The sequence below is a fragment of the Leopardus geoffroyi genome, chromosome C3, assembly GCF_018350155.1.
Source record: "Leopardus geoffroyi isolate Oge1 chromosome C3, O.geoffroyi_Oge1_pat1.0, whole genome shotgun sequence".
In the NCBI taxonomy this organism is placed as follows: Eukaryota; Metazoa; Chordata; class Mammalia; order Carnivora; family Felidae; genus Leopardus; species Leopardus geoffroyi.
In genome coordinates, this window is record NC_059338.1 from 11515334 (window position 1) to 11538105 (window position 22772).

Below are 22772 nucleotides of genomic sequence, written 5' to 3' on the forward strand. Positions count from 1 at the left end.
TAGTCTAGGAGAGGAAGAAACACAGAATCATACACGAAGAGAAAACGTGTTTGTTTTTCAGACCTGAGTGCACAAATCAGTAAAACAGGCAGCCATTGGAACAGGAGTCCAGGGAGGGAGACGTCACCACATCAGGGGCTAACGTGGTGTCGCGAGAAGGACGGGCCAATAAACCTTGCTGCTTGGATGCAGAAGTCAATTAAGTGGGGAAGAAAGGAAAACCACTCATTGCTTGTGCAAGTGGTTGAAAGCATGGGCTGTGGGGTCAATCAAAGGCACGCTTACGCCCCAGTCCCGTCTCTATGTGGTAACTTTGAGGAATTCATTCAACCCGTCCAACCATGTAAGCATTCAGTGAGATCACCCCATGAAGCACTTATCGCAGTACCTGGAAGTCACCAATTCTGAATAAATGCTGAAGATGGTGGTGGTGGTGACATCACGGTTAACACCATCACCTTCCACCCTGGTACTCTCAGACACCCCCGAGAGGGTCTCTCAGGCCACCCCAACACCGCTCCCGGCCACTCACCCCGGTGCTAATCTACAGGCGTCTTATGAAAATATGGGGCTCTCTACTCATCTCCCCTACTGTCTTCAGTCTCCTGTGCCTGACTCTTGCAGAACATGTCCACAAAATCATCTTTCCCTCGGGATTTCCCTGTTTTCTAGAACTTTCTGTGGAATTTACATCCCTCCAGAAAGTCCTTCTTCTCAAGGACCTGGACAGTGCCTGCTACAATCCGCAGCAGCCCCCCACCCCCCGCCAGCAGATAGGAGTCAGGGGTACCCCTAGGACTGGTCTGCTCTCTCCCGGAGGTTCTCTCTCCCGGTCTGCTATTACTTACTGCATAACTCTGGGCTGCGTTATTAGCAGTCAAAGCTGTAGGGGACCCAGCTGCCATGAAACAGACACAGAAAGAAAAAAAACGCGAAGCCAAAAATGATGTACTGTGGCTGAAATCTGTGAAGGAGGCAGTGTTTCTATTTAGAGTCCTCCAGCCCCCCCAGCGGGCCTCCATATACCACTCCCCCCCCCAGCCCCCGCCCTAGGCTCCCTCAGCCTCCTCCTACCCTCCAACAAGTTGTCAACTATTCCCTGAAGGAGAAGCCAGAAAGTGTGCCAAAAAAAAGGGCCTTGGCTGGGAGTCAGGACCCTGGGGTCCAGGTTCGATTCTGCCAACGATGAGCTGTGGGAACTTTGGCAAAGGATTGAATTTTTCTGAGCCTTCATTTGTAAATGACTAGACTAACACTCCAGCCCTAACCCTCGGTGATTGTACCGCTGTCCTTGTTCCTCAGCACATATTTGATAGATGCACACACACACACACACACACACACACACACACACACATGTGCACGTGCACACACACAATCACTCATCAGTGAATTCTATGATTCTTAGCTCTCATAACAGTTACCCAGCTGTCTGTTGGATGTTAAGAGCAAAAGAATTTCTATATTAATACTGTGGACAAAGGTCACTTTCTGTAAGATACAAAGTTTGATTCAAAATTATAAGAAAAAAAGGGAAGCTATAAACATAAAAACGTGGGGGCGCTGGGGTGGCTTAGTCAGTTGAGCATCTGACTCTTGATCCCAGGCCATGATTCCAGGGATCAAGCCCCGAGTCGGGCTTTGTGCTCAGCAAGGAAACTGCTTGGGATTCTCTCTCTCTCTCTCTCTCTCTCTCCCGCTGCCCCTCTACCCAACTCGTGCTCTCTCTATCTCTCTCTTTCTCTAAAATAAAAATTAAAAAAGTAAATAAAAATGTGAAGACAAGATGAATAGGTAATTCACACAAAAGAAGGTATAAATAGTAAAAAAAAACATTGGAAATTAATATCTACAAATTAATAAATAAAATATATAACATAAATATAATAGAAAGTAATAAGGTAATAAACACAGGTCAAAATAATATTGATATATTAAGACATATTATAAACTCCTATTAATCAAAGCAGACACTTCTGCATCGGGAACAAATAGATCAATGGGACAGAATAGAGAACTCGGAATTAGCACGCATTGTGGGTGTGTGAGTAGGTAGGTGGCTGGGCGCATACTTAGCATGTGATAAAGACAACAACACAAAACAATAAGGGACTCCTACGTATAAATCCCAAAGAAGTCCATGAGTGTGCCTGGACAATAATGTCTCCCATGACATTGTTTATAGTTGCAAGCAGTCGGAGACAAGCTAGTTTTTGATCACTAGGGTAATGAATAAGTTACATGCAAGAAATACATGCTACAGCATAATGTGCAGTAATAAGCGAAAAGGCAAGAATAAATCTCAAAAGATACACGGCAAGCGAGAAACAAAATGAAAGTTATAATGCAATTCCATCGATGTATGGATAAAAAGAAGAATACATCACATGCGTACACAGAACCACACTACATAGTTTGCAAGAGCACACATTCAGGGACGCATTAGAATGGTCTTCTACCAAGAGTACCCTGGTGAGAAGACAGGCAAGAAAATACAAACCTCCAGGCAAGAAGGGATTTAAAGCAGGGACTGAGGTGCACTCAAAATCGTTGGAGGGGCTGGAGGCGTGAGAGGCAGGGACGACCACCGCTGGTTCCCTAGTTCACTACCAGACTTCAAAAAAACAAGAAGTTGATACAGTCACCCTTAAGGACTAAGGAAGTGCCACCAAGGGTTACAACTGCGTTAGCACTGAGGCAGGTGATTTATGGGAGAAGCCCTGAGGTTGCTGCAAGATCTCAGATCTGCCAAAGCCCACACATCTGCTACAAGGAAGGAAAAATAATGTGTTCCTAATTCGAACGAGGGCATCTCTCACCAGTGAAATGTAAACTAGAACCTTCTGACCGTGGAATCTGGAACACGTGAGCTTCTAGCTTAGCGATGCAGGGAGCACTCAGAAGGGCAGAGGAAAGTTGCTGAACAACAGACATTCTTCTGGCTGCCCGGGACCCATTCGCACCCTTCTGTATTTAACTTCCAAACAACAATAGTATGAGCATCACACTCTCTGCCTCATGTGATGCTATTACCCCTCATACAAATAAAGTGGCCTTCACCCTTTCCACAAAGAGGTTTCCAAGTCTACCATCGTCATTGCAACCATTGTCTCGTTCAACCACAATCCTTCTATCGTTGAGTCGATCTAAAGACATGTACTTAATCACCAACAGCATACCTTATATAAAATACTAGGGGAAAGGAAGAGGGAAGGTGGAAATTCCATACTGCTTAACATAGACAAAGACATACAGCTAAGAAAATACGAATAGCTGCTACAGTCATCATGTCTAAAACCGATCCCAGGACTATAGTTGGTATTTTAACTCATATTCCAGTACCTATTCCGTGATCTCTTTGTCCTCAATAACCACTTCCGCTGGCCGTAGCTCTTGATCTAGTATAGTGAGCCAACACTCTATTCCTGAAGGGCCGGAACCCTTGGTGGCCCTGTCTGTGTTGGGTTACTATCGTCTTCCATTACATTTTTCATTGGCACGAAAGTACCAGCAGGCACCCCTAATTCCCCCAACCCACATATATGCTTTCTGACTCTGTTTTAAAGTAGTAACCCTATTATATTGGAGGATTGGTAGCTTTAGACAACACAGGAACCCCCCCTTCTGTGTCCCTTGGTTCGGTGACATGAGGAGAGCAAAGTGGAGAACCTTCCATTTCATTGTCATAAAAACTAAAGACAAGAAAAAAATATTGAAAGCAGCCACAGCTCTCCTGTTGGGAAAAAACAATTTGAACGACAGTTAACTTCATAACAGAAACCATGTAAGTCAGCAATGAGTGGCTCAGTATTTTTCAAGAGCTGGAAAAAAAAAAAAAAAAACTCTCAACACAGAATCTTGTAACTAGTGACAATATCCTTCAGGAATTAGGGGAAATCAAGACATTCGCAGGTAAAGAAAAGCTAAAAGGTGTCCCCAGTAGACCTATCTTAAAAGAATATCTAAAGGACATTCTCTAAACATATAAGGAACTTTTGGAAGATCAAGAAGGAAGAACAATGTAAGAAAAAATATGGGTAGGGGAGACTTGGTGGCTCAGGCAGTTAAGCATCTGACGCTTGACTTCGGCTCAGGTCATGATCTCAGGGTCGTGGGATCCAGCCCTGCATTGGACTCTGTGCTGACAGTGTAGAGTCTGCTTGGGATTCTCTCTCTCTCTGTCCCTTCCCTGCTCGTGATCATTCTCTCTCTCTCTCTCTCTCTGTCTCCCCTCTCTCAATAAATAAATATTTAAAACAGAAGAGGGGCAGCTGGGTGGCTCAGTTTGTTACACATCCAATGCTTAACAGCTCAGGTCATGGTCTCACTGTTCATGAGTTAGAGCCCCATGTCAGGCTCTGTGCTGAGAGCTCCTGCTTCGGATTCTGTGTCTCCCTCTCTCTCTGCCCCTCCCCCACTTGTGCTCTGTCTCTCTCTCTCTCTCTCTCTCTCTTTCTCAAGAATAAATACACATTTAAAAAAATTAAAATAAATAAATAAGAAAAATATGGGTAAATTACTATAGGCTTTCCTCCTCCTCTTCGTCCTCATCCTGTATTTTCTGAATTATGTCTGATGATTGAAGTAAAGATTATAACACTGTCTGGTGTGGTTGTAAATATACATGTTTATATGTATGTAAATATATGTGGAGGAAAATTGCTGAAGAAATGTCTTTCTTGGATGGGTGAGAATAAGGGATATCTAAAGACACGTAAAATACTTCACTCAAACTGGTGGAATGATGACACCAGTAGATTGTAATGTCTCTTTGGAATATTGAGAAAAATATTTATAATCCATACTTGGTGTCAGGGGACCTGCCCCACACTTCATTCTGAGGATTCTAGGTCCACAAACGTGGTTAAGAATGGAAAGTGGATCAGGGCGCCTGGGTGGCGCAGTCGGTTGAGTGTCCGCGAGTCCGTGAGTTCGAGCCCCGCGTCGGGCTCTGGGCTGATGGCTCGGAGCCTGGAGCCTGTTTCCGATTCTGTGTCTCCCTCTCTCTCTGCCCCTCCCCCGTTCGTGCTCTGTCTCTCTCTGTCCCAAAAATAAATAAACGTTGAAAAAAAAATTTTTTTTAAGAATGGAAAGTGGATAAAGGGGGGCACCTGGGAGGCTCAGTCAGCTGAGCGTTCCATCCGACTTTTGATGTAAGCTCAGGTCATGGTGTCACAGTTCATGGGATCGAGCCCCCTGTTGGGTTCTGTGCTGACAGCACAGAAACCTGCTTGAGATTCTTGATTCTCTCTCTCCCTTGCTCTCTGCCCCTCCCCTGCATTTTCACTCTCTCTCTCTCTCTCATTAAATAAATAAGCTTCAAAAAAGAAAGAAAGAAATTGGATAGGGCCATAACTCCCTACTATGGTGACTAAAATGAAGACCTAAAATATTTTCATTTATGTATATCAAGTAAGATTTGTACAGCTTCCCTCCTATTGGTTCTTGGGGAAACATAATCAATGAAAGATTACTGAGGGTCAAACCAATATTACTAACTTTAAGCCTGCATCCCATACTGATAATCTGCTCACTTGGTTTCTGGTGGTTGAATGTTGGGTTTTGGTCTCTGCTGTTTGGGAAGAAGTGAATTTCAATGGCAGCACCTCCTGTCTTCATTCCCAACTTTCAAAGTCACTGCAGAGCTTTCAAAGAAGGCAAGTGCTCCCCTCACCAATATATTTTGTTATGCCTTTCGGAAGGAAGTGTCCTTTGGAGTCTTTCCAATGACCCAGTACAGAAAGAGGTAAGTGAATTTTGGCATCTCAATTTATTTTCTTTGGGACAGAGTTAAATCCAGGCTTCAACCTGTATCAATTAAGCTCTGCTGCATAAACAATATTTCACAAACCACACATTAAAACTGCAAACACTAGGGCTCCTGGGTGGCTTAGTGGGTTAAGCATCTGACTCTTAGTTTCGGCTCAGGTCGTGATCTTAGGGTCGTGAGATTGAGCCCTGTGTCCGGCTCCACCCTGGGCTTGGGATTCTCTCTCTCTCTCTCTCAAAATAAATAAATAAATAAACTTTTTAAAAGCTGCAAATACTATTTCTCTGATTCCCTGGGATTATTGGGCTGTTCTTTGGGTTTAAGGATGAATGATTTAGGATAACCTCATTCATATATCCAAAGATTTGCCTGAGATGGTTGAGACTTTTCTCCAGGTCTTCAAGTTATCACTCACCCACCAGTAGCTAGTAGCTACTAACCTAGTCTAGCCTAAGCTTGTTTAAACGGAGGCAAAATGGTTCCCACCAGCGGGAGAATGCAAATCCCAACATACATGCACTTTTTAAACCTCTGCTTTGATGTTTGCTAATGTCCCATAACCAGAGCAAGTTACATTTCAAGTCCAGATTCAAGAATCGGACAAACAGCGAAGTTCTTTTGATGGTGAAGTCCCATTACAAAGGGATGGGTATACAGGAGTGGGAAGAACTATTGAGTAAATTTTGCAAACAAATCATTACAGAATCAACCAACAGAGAGAACTCAAGAGCCATTCCCAGCTGCTGAAATTGACACACTGAACCCATAATCTTTTGATAATCCCCCCAAACCAATAACTTTAACAGATTTCATGTTTGTTTCGATCTCTCTTGTAATGGGGGCGGGGGAGGGGGGATTAAGGAGCATCAGCTATCTCTTCCCCTTGTACTTATACTTGGACTTATCCCTCTGGGACAGGCTGGGCTCTGACCTGAGTTACAGACTTATAGGTAATCAGGAGCAGGTTTTGAGGAACACTAAGATCCACTTATAAGAGAATTGTTCCAGGCAGTTCCAGCAAGCTTGCAGACTTTTCCAGCAAGCCTAGCCTCCTCAGATAAGGGAAGAGCTGCTGGGAAGAGGGTGCCAGTTAGATGTGAGCTTTAAGGTAATCAGACCTGCCCACCCTTTCCCACATGTTCCCAATTCACTTTTTATGGTGTCTCCCTTTGCAAAGCAATGTCATAATTTTCACATGTGACACAGCAAGGCTGTGAATTCAACCTGCGATGTAATTCTATAAGATGCAGGATCAACATTGTGGATCTGACTTTTTTATACGTTGGCCCAGCAGCCACCACATCTAAGGGGTTCTTTTGGTTCAGTCATCCAAGCCCTCTGGTTCTTCGACTGTGATTTAATCAGATAATTTAAACCTCTTTCACAGTCATAAGACATTGTCGCACCCCACGGTCCCTGTAGCCTTTATTTCCGTACTTAGAGTTGACGGCAACAGGCACTTGGTCACTCAATGTCTCGCCTTCAAAAGAAAATTTGTAGGCACCAACAGGTGATAATTTCAATAATGCTTTTGTTATTGCACGCCGTGGATTATTAATATCCATGTCACTGGCAATTATGTCACCACTGCTTTCGAACATAACGAGGTCAAATAACAAACCCCAGCTTCCCACATAGAAATATACGCGCAGTCACTACCGGCACCAAATATTTTATCAGCCGAGATTCAGTCCCGGAAACACCAGCACGCAATGTATTTCAAGCAAGGATTTAATACAGGCAATCAAGTACGTAAAAATTGCTTCCATTGATGGAGGAGTAAAGGTCAGGGAAGGATGTTTCTGCCTCTCAGAGAATGAGGAGGTTTCTGTCAACCAGGTCGAAACCCGCAGGAACTCACTGTTGCGGCTGATGCGGTAAAATGTTGTAAAATCTCATCTGTCCAAATCCTGATGTCTGCATGCCACAGACGGAGGAAAATTAATGACATCTACATCTATTCCGCCTTCCAAATCCTTTATGAGAATTTTGCATTGGCGACATATAAAGTAGAACTTTACTGTCAAGAGATTCCGAGAATTGTCGTTCCCAAGGATACTCCGGGAGAACATACAAGAAAGGTGGGATTTTGAGACTGAGTGGGAGTAGAAATTGACAAAGAAGGCAAAAAATAAAATAAAATAAATTTAAACAAGAAAGAGGTCTTGTACAGATACTGGCAATGTGCTCTAAATTAAGGAATATAAATAAGACAATTCTCTGCATCTGAGGTCCAGTGGGGGGAGAAATGAGGAAAAAGGAATAAGGAAGCTCGTCCACCACATGTAGATGGAGCTCTCTGGGAATTTCACGTGTATATTCATATCAAAGTAAAAAAATTATATCTTCTTACTTCTTCCTTATTCAGAAGAAATTACTCAAAAGAAAAAGAACATATTGTGAGCATTAAAATCCTTTTTAGTATTACGTATGAAAAAAAATAGTTGACATTCTCAAAAGCTTATCCTGAGAATTTTGAGTATTCCACATTTGCAGATTTGTTTACTTTTCCCTTTAATTTGGTCATTTTGGAGGGCACCTATGGCTCAGTCGGTTGAGCGTCCACCTGGTGATTTCAGCTCAGGTTGTGATCTCACGGTTTATGAGTTTGAGCCCTCTATCAGGCTCCACACTGACAGCTCGGAGTCTGCTTGGGATTCTCTCTCTCTCCCTCTCTCTCTGTCCCTCTCCTGTTCGCTCTCTCTCTCTCAAAATAAACAAACAAAATTTAATTTGGCCCTTCGTTGTTTTATGTATTTTGAGGCTATGTTATAAATTCTATGCAACTTAATAATTGTTCTGTATCCTTTGTGGATTGGCTTTCTTTTTAAGTTTATTTATTTTGACAGAGAGAGAGAGAGAGAGAGACTGCATGCATGTGAGTGGGGGAGGGGTAGAGAGAGGGAGAGGAAGAGAGAATCACAAGCATGCTCAGTGTTGTCAGCTCAGAGCCCAATAACAGGGCTCGATCCCACAAACCCTGAGATCATGACCTGAGCAGAAATCAAGAGTCAGATGCTTAACCAACTGAGCCACCCAGGCGCCCCTGTACCTTTCTTTTGGAGAAGTGTCCACAGTATCTTTCTTTTGGAGAAGCGTCCACAGCTCTCTTTTGAGAGCTAAGCATAGCATATGCAATATGCCGCAGCAATTCCACTCCTAGGTACATACCCAACAGAAACTTATTACAGATGTACACCAAGAGATATGTACAAAAATGGTCATAACAACACTATCTGCAATAACTCAAAACTGGAAGTAACCCAAATGCCTATCAAGATTTAGACAAACTGGAGTAAATCTTACAAGAGAATACTATGCAGTTGTGAAAACGAACTGTTACACGTGGCAATGTGGGTAAATCACACAAACATAATGCTGAATGAAAAAAGCCAGAAGAAAGAGTACACACCAGATGACTGTGTGTGTGTGTGTGTGTGTGTGTGTGTATAAATATATATATATATATTTCTATATATATATTTCTATATATATATATTTCTATATATATATTTCTATATATATATATTTCTATATATATATATATTTCTATATATATATATTTCTATATATATATATTTCTATATATATATATTTCTATATATATATATTTCAAAAGAAGCACAATTAACCCATGGTGTTAAAAGTCATGATCGCGGGGGCACCTGGGTGGCTCAGTCAGTTGAGCGCCCGACTTCAGCTCAGCTCACGATCCCTCAGTTCGTGAGTTCGAACCCCGCATCGGGCTCCCTCCTGTCAGCGCATAGCCCACTTCAGATCCTCTTTCCCCCTCCCTCTGCCCCTCCCCCGCTTGCACTCTCTCTCAAAAATAAATAGAACAGGGGCGCCTGGGTGGCGCAGTCGGTTAAGCGTCCGACTTCAGCCAGGTCACGATCTCGCGGTCCGTGAGTTCGAGCCCCGCGTCGGGCTCTGGGCTGATGGCTCAGAGCCTGGAGCCTGTTTCCGATTCTGTGTCTCCCTCTCTCTCTGTCCCTCCCCCATTCATGCTCTGTCTCTCTCTGTCCCAAAAATAAATAAACGTTGAAAAAAAAAATTTTTTTTAATAAAAAAATAAAAAAATAAATAGAACATTAAAAATAATAAAAAATCAATAAAATTCATGATCGTGACCCCTTGTGAGAATGAAAGGATGATAGTAAGTGGAAAGGGGGCTGGTAATGTTCTACTTCTTGATCTGGACATTTGTTATATGGGTGTGTTGACTTTGTGAATATTCATCAAGCTTTACAATTACGATTGTTGTACTTTTCTGAGTGCACAATCCCAAAATCCTATTAAATATAAGATATGAAACATCAACTCAGTGGACTAATTTTAATTATTAAAAGTTGTATTTATTTCAAACTGTGGAAAATGTTTATAATATACTCGTACATAAAAAAGAAGGTACAAATTTCATCTGCATTACAACTACAATTATTGTATAGGTGGCTCAGTTGGTTAAGCGGCCAACTTTGGCTCAGATCATGATCTCACAGTTCACGAGTTCGAGCCCAGTGTCAGGCTTGTGCTGACAGCTCGGAGCCTGGAGCCTGCTTCGGATTCTGTGCCTCCCTCTCTCTCTGCACCCCCCCCCCCAGCTTGTACTCTGTCTCTCTTTCTCTCAAAAATAAATAAAACATTAAATACATATATATTACAATTATTGTATAAATAAGTACTAAGTGGAAAGTTTCGGAAGAAAATAAACCAAAATGATGAACGGTTATGTTATAGCGAAGACTCAATAGGAAATTTTTAAAACCATTTTCTTTAATGTCAATTCCATCTTTACAAAGTAGAGCACTTTTATAGGAAGAAAAAAACAGCCAAATTTTGTAAACGTTGGCTTTTCATTTTCTTAACACTAGTAAAAATCTTAACCTTCTTCTGAGATTATCTTTGGAATAGAAAAAGCAAGTAGCAGATGAGTATCAGAATCACCTGTTGCTTTCAAAGACTCCCAAGCTCCTACCACTGCATTTTGATTATTTTTTACTATTTTTTAAGTTTCTTTATTTATTTTGAGAGAGAGAGAGAGACAGTGGGAGGAACAGAGAGAGAGGGAGAGAGGGAGAATCCCATGCAGGCTCTGCACCGTCAGTGTGGAGCCAGATGTGGGGCTCAGACTCACAAACTGCGAGATCATGATCTGAGCCAAAATCAAGAGTCAGACGCTTAACCAACTGACCCACCCAGGTGACCCTTGATTACTTTTAAAAAAAATTTTTTTAACGTTTATTGATTTTTTAGAGAGACAGAGCACGAGTGGGGGTGGAGCAGAGAGAGAGACACACGCACTCTGAAGCAGGCTTCAGGCTCTGAGCTGTCAGCACAGAGCCCGATGTGGGGCTCAAACCCACAAACCGCGAGGTCATGACGTGAGCCAAAGTCAGCTGCTTTTTTAATGGACTGAGTCACCCAAGTGCCCCACCCTTGATTATTTTTTTAAATGTTTATTTACTTATTTACAGAGAGAGAGTGTGAGCAGGGGAGGGGCAAAGAGAGAGGGAGAGAGAAAATCCCAGGCAGGCTCCATGCTGTCAGCACAGAGCCCAACGTGGGGCTTGATCTCACGAACCATGAGATCATGACCGGAGCGGAAACCAAGAGTCATATGCTTAACCAGCTGAGTCACCCAGGCTCCCCCTCCCTTTTGATTATTAACTGAGAATGTAAATTAGTCACTAATCTCAGTGAGCTTTTTTGTGTTGTGGGTCACTTGAAAATCTACTGGAAATGATGGAGCCTATCCCCAGAAAAATACAGATTCCTACACACACGTCAAATTCGTAAACAATTTCCTTGAATTTATGAAACCCCTTGAGAGCCAAGGACACAGATCCATAGTCACGAGGCAAAGTCCCCTGCCAACTGAGAACTGAATCCTCTAAGCATGGGAGAGTCCCCATATGTCTAGAGCCCTGAGGAGTTTCAAGAATCCAGCGTAAGAACAACCACTCTGATCCAACCCCTCGCTTCACACACGAAAAACACGAAACTCTGACAGGCACGTGATCTGTGCACGGTCCCAAAGGTACTCAGCAGAAACACTGGAACAAGACCCTTGGATTGACATTTGATCATTATCAACCAACCCTCTTCTGCTACAGTAATACTTCTGGACTTCGTCTTCTTGGTCTACCAGCACAGCTGTTCCAGCTTACTTTAGATTATGATGACATCACATCTCTTCCCACCATTTTATTTGCAAAATGTCTGTATCTTTACAGTTAAGGTCTGTTTCCTATAAGCGTCATATGGCTGGTTGTGATCTTTAATCCAGCCTCGTATCTCTGTCTTTTAATAATGTCATTTAATGTATTTGCATTTAATATACCTACCAATGTGTTTGTACTTAAACTACCATCATTGTACTATCTGTTTTATAATGTCTCCCTTATTATATTTTCCTTTTACTCTCCTTTCTCGCCTTCTCTGGGACAAAGCTTCAAGGCTTTTTTGAACATTTCTGTTCTCCACTACTGGCTTGTGAATTATACATTCTTTTACCATTTCTTTTTAGTGGTCACCCTGAAGATCAGAACATCCATCCCTGACTTTGTAAAGTCTGACATAAATTAGAACTTTTCTTTCCCACAATAAAGCATGACGTAAAAACATTTTAAATTCCATTTATCTTCCTCTCTTGTTGAGCTTCGTTGTCAAGTATTGTATCTACATATAGTTCATACCCACAAGACATTATTGTTACCTTTTATGAAAATAGTAGTTTATATTTTCACCATGTATTTATCCATTATATTGTTTTGGGTTTCTTTCTACAATTTTTTTTTTTCCAATCCGGGATACTTTTCCTTCTGCCTGAAGAACTTACTATGGTATTTTTTAGTATAGATATACAGCTAAGTTGTTTCTGTTTTTATAAAACGTGACTTTATTTTGCCTTCATTTTAAACATTTCCTCTGGGTGTAGAATTCTAGGTTGACAGTTATTTTCTTTCAAAAATAAATACCCTACACCATTGTCTTCTGGCTTTGATTGTTTCTCTTGAGAAATGAGCTAGGTCTTATTTTCTCCTTTTGAAGATTCCTTTCAAGATTTCTGTAGTTGCTTTAAAGTTTGTTTGGGTTTGGGGCTTTTTCTTTTGTTTTGTTGGTTTTGTTGTTGTTGTTGTTGTCGTCGTCATCTTAGGTTTTTTTAAGTCTGACTATGATATGCCTAGGAGTGGATTCCTTTAAGCCAGTTTGGGATTTGTAGTGATTCTTGAATCTGTGGCTTGATGTCTTTTGACCGTCTGGAAAAGTCGGTGGCTTTTAAGCTCTTCAAACATTTGTTCTGCGTCATTTGCTATCCCTCCTCTTTCTGAGGTTTGAATTACAGTGGATTTTTTCAAAAATTTTTCAAAAGTTACTCACAACATTATTGTCTGCATTATTTTCTCTGCTCTATTCTTAAATCTGTATGTGTTCTGCTGACATATATTCTAGTTCATTAATTCTCTCTTCATCTGTATTTAATCCATTATTAGTTTGTTTCTTAATTTCAGATATTGTAGTTGTATTCTCAGATTGATATTTGTTACTTTTCTATAGATTACACTTAACTTCTAAACTTTTACTCATGTATTCTTTTTTCTTGAACATACTAATCCCAATTCTATTACATGTCTGTATGTGATCATTCCAAACCTAGATACCCCAGTCTCTCTATTAACTGATTCTCTCTCTCTCTCTCTCTCTCTCTCACACACACACACACACACACACACACACACCATTAATCTATCTGGCAATTTCTTATTAAATACTGGGAGCAAATGGACTATCACTGCTCAAGTGGAGCAAGTGTATTAGAGAGTGAAAATTTTGCACAAAACTCTAAGAAAATCCCATGATTTTTAAAAAATATGGTGAACTTTCTGAGAGTCACTATTAATTTTAGAGCCAAATCCCCCAGAGGTGCATTTTCATTCCGCCTGCCCCACATCCCTCCACACAGGGCTGTTCCCATGCCACTGCCTCCAAGAAGTAGCCCAGATCACCAGCTGTGTGACTTTTTGCAAGGCGCTCAACCGTCCTGTGCCTCGACTTCATCGGCAAAATGGAGACGATAGTGGTACTCACACCCCCAGACTGTTGCCTGCAACACTGCAAACTGCCCGATATGTATTATCATTGTTTTTGCCATTAGTACAACTGATTTGTAGAATTACTGTGCTGAATATAATTAGCCTGCGAAATGATACGTATGAGTGTGCTGGGTAAACGTCAAAGCATCTTCCATGTACAAGGCATCGTTATTTTTTTTAACGTTTATTTGTTTATTGTGAGAGACAGAGCGTGTGCACACACTAGCTCGTGCGTGCCCGTGAGTCAGAGAGGAGCAGAAAGACACCGAGAGAGAGAATCCCAAGCAGGCTTAGGCGGGCTCCATGCTGTCAGCGCAGAGCCTGACTTCGGGTTCCATCGCACAAACGCTGAGATCATGACCTGAGCCAAAATGAAGAGCTGGATATTTAAGTGACTGAGCCACCAGGCACCCCTCTAAGGCATCATTATTAACATAGTTGGCTCAATAACTATGCAACAGTCATAGGTCATAAAATGAACATGGAAGGAATATTTACCCTGTATGAAGCCCTGACAGTTGTTCTCTTTGGGGAATTAAAGAGAGCTGCCCCAACAGAATCCCAGGGGAAGAAATCTGCCTGGAAGAAAGATGACCCCTAGACAAACAACCATAAACAGATTTCAGTATCATCATTAGGGCAACAAATCATCCTTCAAACCCGCCAGCTGACAGCTCTGTGATCCAGTACTGATGGGAAAGTAAACCCTGCTGGGGTCAAATAATTGAGGGAAATATGGCCAGATTAGATGTCATCCGATGAGTTTACATTCTGTAATAATTGAAACAGTCATCGGAGCTCTGACCCTGCCTTAATCCAGCTCTGCAATACTTAATGTTTGTGGCTGCTCCTGGTGGCTCTCCCTCAGCCCTCGCTCCTGGTCCAGGATTTGTTGAAATAAACTGGATTTCCTGGGTGAGATTTGAAATAAATTAGCCACGTGACGGCCACCTTCCCACCAGGGGCCCACTGGGTTCCATGTACTGCATGATTCTAAGCGCTTAGAAGCACTTTTTAACAGCAACTCAGTTGCGCCAAGAGAAAAGAACGAATCGTTCATCTGCTGGCCCCAACAACCAGGAGGAATCGATTAAATTACCAGACTGTGCCATGGGCCTTGTTTGCAGCACGAGAGACAATTCTAGCATTTGAATCAGAGCAAAAGAGGCAGCCCCGAGAAGGGCTGAGCCCAAGGCCGTCCCATGGTTTGTTGTGGTCCACTTGGGCCGTCCGTCTCCCTGAGATCATACGGCAGCCGCTCCCCTCTGTCTGGTTGCCTGGATTCCTTCACGAAATTTCACTTCATATTTTCATATTTGTAAGTCCGCATAGCTGCTCCCCACCATTCATTCTTGCCCTTTCCCCCATCTGTTTATATGAGGCAACCACATGAGAGGAAAAAATAAGACACCCTAGAAATTAATTCCACGAAGTAAGAATTTACTGTCTCTGCCTCCTAGGGGAGCACAAAAGAAGGGGAGACGTCATTCTGTAATTCACTCCTGAAAACGTTGACAGCTGCTGGTTGTCTCAGGTCGGGGGGTGGGGGCACCGTGTTTTATTTTCCAGGACCCAGAGTTTGTCTCTCTTCTTGATCTGTGCAGTGACAGTCTTCTTGAAAGATCAAGTTCATCAAGCGTTCCATGGGAGTATCGGGCTGGGTGATTCACTCAGTGTGCTCACTATCATTGAGGATAAGAAAATGTCAACGTTTGAAGGGAGCTGAGATATTATCACATCCAACCACGATATTTTACAGATGAGGAAACAAAGACCAGGTGGGTAATTGTTCGCCTGAGGCCGTGTATCAGGGTATGTGGCACAGTCGAGACCAGAAGCCTCAAAATCTCTTCACTCCCCAGTCCGGAGAATATTCCCCGCAACGTGCTCCCTGAGTTCTGTGCATCCCTACCTTGTATTGAGTCCCCCATGGAGCTCAGACTCAGGAAAGCCCTGTCAGTGACAGAGAGGGCACTCTACAGGTGTAAATCCATATAATGTTTCCAGATGACAGGAATATCCCCTGTGATTCCAGAAAAGAATTCACTTCACAATATATGTTCTAAAGAATAGAGATGTTCATAAAGTTGTATGCAAAAATAGCTTAGCAATTAATAATATAGAATTCATATTATAGACAAGATCTCAAAATTATATATATGATACCAATCTTTCAATTATAGAGAAAGAGAGATTTGAAGGACACTACCAATTGAATCGTAAAAAGGGTCTTCCTCTTTGTTGCTTTTTCTTTTTTTCTTTTCCCAGAGAAGATGAATTTATTTTTTCGATGCAAATATACCACCCTTCAAGGCATATAAGATAGTTATAATTTCTGAAAGTTGTATCTGCCAGCGAGAACCACAATCTTGTTGATTCATATGCCTCAATCCTTCAGTGCAGAGATTCAGTGCTTTATGCTTAAACGTGGCAGAAAAGGTGTCTCGAAAGAGGAACCACTCTCAGCTCAGAAAAGAAGAGTTCCTTATTCATTCTGGGTTTATTGGGATGACACAAGATGACTTCTCTTGTTTTGCATCAGACGCTAAATCTAAAATAATAATCTTAACAAATAGTCCAGTTCTGGTTTTCCTTTCTTATCCGTAGTATCGCTCTGATGTGACAGAACATAAGGTTAATGGCCCGATGTAAACTAATGTTGCAGAAACATCACGTCTAATTTTTCACCTGAAATAAACAATATAAAATGTATTTTGGTGATCTGAAATTAAAGGTTGCAAGTCTTAAGGGCTCAGAGAACCCTTTCCGAGAACGATCAACTAGAAGAAAAATATATCAAATACTGTATTTTTTTCATTCTTCTAAAACATAAGGTCTTTGTATAAATTAAAACAGTACTTAAGTCAAACACATATACAACACACTCATGAATTGCATTAGAAATCCTTAAAAAGTTTAGGGGCACCTACGTGGCTCAGTCAGTTGAGCGTCCAACTTTGGCTCAGGTCACGATCTCACGGTTCTCAGGCCCCGCGTCGGGCTCTGTGCTGACAGCTCAGAGCCTGGAGCCTGCTCCAGATTCTGGGTCTCCCTTTCTCTCTACCCCTTCCCCACTCATGCTCTGTCTCTCTGTCTCTCAAAAGTAAATAAATGTTTTAAAAAAAATTTTTTTAAGTCCTTAAAAAGTTTAAATGCTTAAACAAAAATAAAAGTAAACAAAAGTAAAAAATCAAAGCAAAAAATACTGCAAACAAAAATAATCTATGACCCTATCACATTACAGTTCTAGATTTACAGTAACAAGTACAGCTAAAATGAACACTGAGGTCACTTGATGTAAGTAAGATGGTCCTCCCCTAGTTGCTTTGAACTTTTGGGGTTTTGGCTTTGCAATAAATGTGTAGTAAATATCTATAGTGCCTTGTACATGCTAAGTGGGTGGGGAGTAGGGATTCTGCAGCGTGTTTATTAACAAAACGATCTTTGTATCTGTGTACTCCTGAAGTTTATATGTTCGCAGATCAATATATTCCACAAGAGTTTTTCTTCCATCAGTTCCATATTTTTAGTAAGAATCTTTTCCAAATAGGAGCACACAGGTTGCTCTTCCACTGCAACACCAACAATGACCAAACGTCAGCGATGTCTTCCTGCCACTTGGCGTGAATGTCCCACGCGGAGATGGTTGACCAGACTACATAGGTTCTGAAGAAAAGACAGCAACTCGGAGTTGGAAATATGAGAGTTGTCACTTGCTTTCTTTGCTAGGAAAGAAGAAATTGCATTTTTAAGGTCATTCTCAAGGAGAGGGTGGTTTTGTGGCACAACTTTACACTCTAGGGTTTGTAATATTTCCTCCACCAGGTTGCTGCGGACTCTTCTCAATGGAAGCGTTTAAGTCTCCAGTCATGGTTCCAGATGTCAATCCAGTTCTGAAAGGAAAAGGAAAAGGAAAAGGTGTGGAGGGTGACTCGCGCAAGGCTCCTGAGGTCGATGACGATTGTAGGTCAATCATACGTTTGGATCCCTTATTTCCCAAAACCGGCCGATGCCGCTTTCCAATAGGAATCCAATTATGCCGTTGAAACCTAATCATATTCATCAATTGCTGAGCTCCAGGTGACAACCTTGACCCCGGAAACTCCACGACAGTTTGGACCCTCTGGAGGTCTAGCCTCGATCCTAAAAAACAAAAAATACTGCAAACAAAGATAATCTATGACCCTATCACCTTACAGTTCTAGATTTGCAGTAACGGGTACACTTTCAATGAACACTGAGGTCACTTGATGTATGTAAGATGATCCTCCCTTACTGGCTTTGAACTTTTGAAGGAGAGCTCGTTGAAGAATTTGCTGAAACCGGCCTCACGTGTACCATAACTTTAGTGATGAACACATATTGCTTTTCACCAACGGAGAGCAACTTTACTTTACAAGCGTGGCTGGGGGACTCCAATTTTCTATATTTTTTGTAGAAAATAATTCTGTGCTCACCCCGTTAGGGCCACATCTCAGGTAAAAGGAGCAGGGGTGTTCATCTTGGCTGTTCAGGCTTCTCTTCAAAATCACCAGATCTCGGCCCCAGGACAGGAGGCACGCGGACGAGCCTGGGTGCGAGGAAGGCTCTGGGCCAGAGTTCCACCTGCAGCATCCCAGGAAGAGGCCAGCATCGGGCGGCAGGTCAGTCCCTTGTCCTCAGGCCCGGTCTCCATTCTGCCGCCGCCAGCCCAGGCTAACCCCGGAAGCTCTCTTTGTGATTTTCTGAGTTTTTTTCCAAGTTGTATACACTGATTGTGTTTGTACTTTACTATTTTAATTGGGACAAACGTTACTTAAAACAAAGCAAATGTTTTAGTAAACACTTCTTCATCTTGTTCTTGAGCTACACCTCCACTGAGTGCTTCTTTGAAATCAATTTTCTGGTCCATGAAGTGACTGGACCACCCCACCCCACCCCCCCCGCCGCCCACCAAACTACCATCCCATTCTGATCCCCTCCCCTGGAGGCTACATCCCACTTCCTGTTCCTCCTGCAATATACATGCTCTCTGGTCTACTGAGCTCCTGCCACAAAGAGAATTCTCACTCTAAAAGCCAATATTTTAGTCCTGAATTCCGGCACCCCAACGTTCCAGCATCCGATGTCAGACAGAACCATTGGGCCAGTTGCCCTGAGAACCACGCCGACATTGATTTGAATCATTCCTACACCTGGTGTCCCAGATATGTGCGGAAGTCTGGCCTTCTCTTGCCCTTGCTGGAATCCCTGCTCAAGGCCTCCTTCCTGGTTCCAACATCCTCTGGTGGCTTTTCAAATCCAGGGGTTGAGAACCCAGCAGGCTTTGAGTCTGTATCCACTGGAGCCATGACGTCTGGAATCAACTGAGGTTGAGGTTCTCCTATGGACAGCTCCCTGGAAGAGATCCTCATCATCTAACACTCATAGCATGGCAGAAAGCAAGCAACAGTGTAAGGGCTTGTGTTTAAAGAAACATTTAGCAAGGGTGGTTGAGCTTTAGATGAATACATTCCATTTCACCATAGACACAAGCAAACCATGGGGGTCTTGTCGGACTTGGCACTTTATGGTTCCCAGAGATGGCACCATATTTCTAAAAGCTGTTTCTAAGGAATCTTCAAAGAAAGCAAGCTCAAGAAGAAAATCAAACAGAGCTCTTAGGCAAGTTAGTTGCCCTTAAAACCCAGTTGTCTATAAAAAATATCTTTAAATAAAGTTTTCCCTCTAGATTATAAGAGAGAACTCTTAAACATGGTTCATGTGACAGAGGCATGGGGTCGGGGCAGTGGAAAATGAGCATCCCTGACTTGCCTTGTGTGAAAGGAAACTACAGCTTTAGTTTTACCCATTAAAATCAGGTTAGCATATACATTTTTGGCAGGAAATTAAATGATGCAAACAGATGTAGATAGCAGCATCTTAATGCCCAAAGCAGTTTGTCTTTAAATATAAGAATACAATAAAATAGGGGGGAAAGTTCATTTCTGAGCATCTGTTTTTATCTCGAGAGGAACTATCGGAGACAAGAGGGTGAGATTGCTTTTGGAACCGTGTGAACGTGAGTCACAGAGCAGGTATGAGGGGACGGCTCTGGGGCCCAAGGTCCAAGGGTCAGACCAAGAGGAGGGACAGTAGCTCAGAAGGCTGTTTTGCCAGCCTGAGCAGCACATGGCAGGACCCCGTTGCAAGCCCTTTACAGTCATCCACTGCGTGGATCCTGGGATATCTCCACCCAAGGCAGACCCACTCGGGGTCATTGACTGGGGCCTGGTGATTCCGTCACCGAATCCGATTTCCTTGCGGTATATTTGTTAGCACATTCTACAGCTTCAAGAAGTCAGACGATACGGGGATAGAAAGGCACCATGGGGCCAAGAACAAGAATTGAATTTCCTATGAAAATAGCAAACTACAGGAACCTCTATTCCCTATAGTTCTTCCATGCAAGCCATACCCAAACCACATCCCAAGGATGTAGGGGACGCAACTCTGGGATGGATTATGTGGTCAGTGAGTTGGAGGCTGTATGCAAATACTTGATTGCAGAATAATAGGTAGAATATTACATCAGTTATCATTTCAAAAAAAAATATGTTATTTCTGTTTTGCATATAAAGGCACTGGTAAAATTCTATAAGGATATACCAGTCTCCTAACAGTGGCTACTTGTAAATGCATAAGCTCTAAGTGAAGTGTCTGAGAAGATATGCAAAGGCTTCCAGGATTAGATGAGATTAATTTTGAAGAATATGTAAGAAACGTAGGAATTCCCGAAGCAAATAAGGAAAAGGTGGTATTCCAGTAAAGAGGTAAGCATTTCAGACTACCGCCAGGAATTCAGTATAGCCTGAATATAAGGTGCATAGAAAGAGTTGATAAGAGATGAGATTGGAAAAGGAGGCAGGCTTCTGATCTTGATGAGTCTTGTATTTAATTCCAAATAATTTTCATTTTTTCCTATAGGCAACAGAGAGCCTATATTTGATTACCAGTAACAGAAGGATCATCCAAGGATGACTCAATAAGAACATCTATTTCATCATGTATTAGCTCTGTTGCCATGTGGACAGGGTGGAAAACAAGAGTGGATACGAGGCAGATACCCTGTTGGACAGGAGACATGAAGCCAGTGGTTTCTGAGATTGCGTCTGATGAATCCCTAGGGCAGTGATGAGGGAAGGAGCCAGGTGGGGAGGGACTCCCATTTAGGGGGTGCTGACATGCTTGGCCAACTTGATTTGGAGTGAGAGCCAGAATTCATCCTTATATTGCCAAGAACGGTTTGCAAGAGTAGACGAAAAAAAAAAAATTAACCCAAGGTGGAAAAAAAAATCAGACCAGTAAGACAGGTGGAGAAGGAGCATGAGGGAACTTTCTGCAGTGATGGTAATACTCTATACCTTGATAGGGGGTTCGGTTACACAGGTGTATAAATGTGTCAAAATTGATTGAATGGTACACCCAGAGATTTGTGCCTTTCTGTGCAGAATTCACCCTCCACTTAAAAAAAAGACCCGGGGCGCCTGGGTGGCGCAGTCGGTTAAGCGTCCGACTTCAGCCAGGTCACGATCTCGCGGTCCGTGAGTTCGAGCCCCGCGTCGGGCTCTGGACTGATGGCTCAGAGCCTGGAGCCTGTTTCCGATTCTGTGTCTCCCTCTCTCTCTGCCCCTCCCCCGTTCATGCTCTGTCTCTCTCTGTCCCAAAAATAAATAAACGTTAAAAAAAAAAAATTTTTTTTAAAAGACCCTAAACAAACACTGCATTCTAGTTAATGAACATAGAGTAAAGCATTTAGGAGTAGAGTGAACTAATGAAATGTACTACTTTGAAATGTACCAAAATAGGAGGTAGATTTATGGATGGGTGGAGACATGGAGAAGTGGGTTCATATGTGTAAACAAATACAGCACAAGTGAATTGTATAATCTTGGTGGCACCAATTCACTCTAAGATTCTCTCAACCTATGTTTAGAAATTTTTCATCTAAAACATGGGAGGAGGTGGGAAATGACCTACAAGAAAATCTTTTCTCAGAGCCTTAATACCTACACATCCTTGGGCTCACATAGTCACAGCCCTGGCACAAGACAAATCTGATTATTTTGTAATTATATAGTGCCCCAATAATGGCACCCTGAATTTCCAGGAAAAACCTTTTGCTGGATGGATGGGTACACACCTTCTCCCGAACTCTGACCACAGCGTTTCAGACAGAACAGTTTGCATACATTAATCGATAGCTGTTACACAGTAGTCCTTCATCAAGCGCAAGAATTAAATTCTTGAAAGCCCCAGGGCGCCTGGGTGGCTCAGTCGGTTAAGCGGCTGACTTTGGCTCAGGTCACGATCTCGCGGTCCGTGAGTTCGAGCCCCGCGTCAGGCTCTGTGCTGACAGCTCAGAGCCTGGAGCCTGTTTCAGATTCTGTGTCTCCCTCTCTCTCTGACCCTCCCCCGTTCATGCTCTGTCTCTCTCTGTCTCAAATATAAATAAACGTTTAAAAAAATTTTTTTTAAATAAATAAATTCTTGAAAGCCCCATGGGATGTGAATTGAAGAACTGAAGATTCTATTAGGAATATAGTGCCGGAAGACAGAGGTTCCAAAAGAACCCAAAAATTAAAAAAAAAAAAAATGTTCCTAAATATTTTTCACAGCAAAGTACCTACACAATTTAAATTTTTAAATGTTTCCCAGTAATCATTAGCACCACAAAATTAAATATTTGCCATCCCTTTCTCAAGGCCATGGTGTCCCCAGCTCCGCCCTATTAGCATTTCAGGTCACATCATTCTTACGGGGGTTGGGGTTGTCCTGTGCACACCTGGCCAAATACCGGGACTTCTCACCTCAGTGGTGACAACCAAACATGTCTCCAGACATTCCCAAACATCCCCAGGGGAGAAACCGCCCCTGGTTGAGCTCCCGGG

General features: G+C 42.4%; 1 long non-coding RNA gene and 1 pseudogene across 5 annotated transcripts in view; both read right to left on the reverse strand.

Moving 5' to 3' along the window:
- The window catches only part of LOC123586479, a 71671-nt gene that overhangs the window by 27879 nt on the left and 21020 nt on the right, over positions 1–22772 (reverse strand). The window lies entirely within an intron of this gene.
- Positions 17053–18746, reverse strand: LOC123586478 (annotated as a pseudogene).